Source organism: Pundamilia nyererei, unplaced genomic scaffold (assembly GCF_000239375.1).
Source record: "Pundamilia nyererei isolate P.nyererei 1_Seehausen unplaced genomic scaffold, PunNye1.0 scaffold00234, whole genome shotgun sequence".
NCBI lineage: Eukaryota > Metazoa > Chordata > Actinopteri > Cichliformes > Cichlidae > Pundamilia > Pundamilia nyererei.
In genome coordinates this window covers 905,034-906,293 of record NW_005187635.1, presented here as the reverse complement: position 1 = coordinate 906,293, position 1,260 = coordinate 905,034, and the positions used below count along the sequence as shown (strand labels likewise).

Genomic DNA, 1,260 nt, shown 5'->3' with positions numbered 1-1,260 from the left:
TCATAACAGAGGCACATACAGATAATAGAGGCTGATTGTGTGTGTGTGTGTGTGTGTGTGTGTGTGTGTGTGTGTGTGTGTGTGTGTGTGTAATAGGAGGGTATCTCTCCAGCAGGTGATGGAGAGGTGTTGAAAGGTATGAATGAGGGAGGCCTCTGTCTGTCTCTGTCTGTCCCCCAAACTGTCTGATTTATGTCTTTTACAAGCTCAAAGAAACAAATTTCCCATAAACTACGCACAAATTTTGTTTTGCAGCACCCAAAATAGAGTCTTTTGGTCTGTCACATACATCTAAAATGTTTGGGTTTTGCTATACAAAAGAGATTCTTTCTAGGACCAAGGCCAGTTTACTATGTATAGTTAAACAGAAGGCATATGCAAGAGAAACGAGGCCATAAATGTCATGTGTATTCACTGGGAACATGAATTCTCTCAAAACTAACACAGTTAAACCCCTTTTTATGAGCTGTTTGAAGCTAATAATGTCCCTCTTTTAACTTGTAATTTACATTCAAGCAGAAAAAGAACATTTAAATAAATAAAGCTGAAAGGTCAGTGTCACTTTAAATAAAGATCCAAAGCACTGCTGCGAGTAATCTTCCAGCAACACTTCCCCAAACTAGGTTATGTGAGATAATTAGGAAAAGAAATGGTAATTAAACTCATAAATAAAATGATAAAATATCTGAAATGTTATTTTGGGGTTGTTTTTTTTTATCTTTGTTTTCACTTTCATATTAAATAAGTAAACTAAGTCATGGAATGTCTATTTATCCTTAAGTTATAATAATCTTTACTAACCCTCGCTCCTGCATCCACATCATCGGCGCCATTTAAAGGATGTTTCCATGTAAATGTGCACATTCCTGTGTACTAATAGATACCTGCACACACAAATCAGAGAAGAAGAGTGAGATATATATAACAGGGAGAGAGTGCAAGAAACATGATTCTGGAGCATAACTTGTCTCCATCCGAAAACAAAAGAAAACAAAAGTAGCTCTTAATGTCAAACGTGGCATTTTAACACATTTTACAGCATCAAAAACTACATTTCTGTTGTGTTATATGTGAGTGAGTCAACAAATGCACAAGCACATGTTGTGTGTTTGGTGTGTGTGTGTGTGTACGTGACAGGATGTAATGGCATGTGATACACAAATATATGAGCATTGTAATACATTCGAAAGCTTCATAACGGAGGTATCTTTTAATAATAGACATCTGCAGTTTAAACTTTAAGAGTTACTTCTAATGTCC

The 1,260-nt window shown here is 36.0% G+C and overlaps 1 protein-coding gene across 1 annotated transcript in view; it reads left to right on the top strand.

The window, feature by feature from the left end:
• The window catches only part of septin9b (septin 9b), a 70,536-nt gene that overhangs the window by 10,811 nt on the left and 58,465 nt on the right, over positions 1 to 1,260 (top strand). The window lies entirely within an intron of this gene.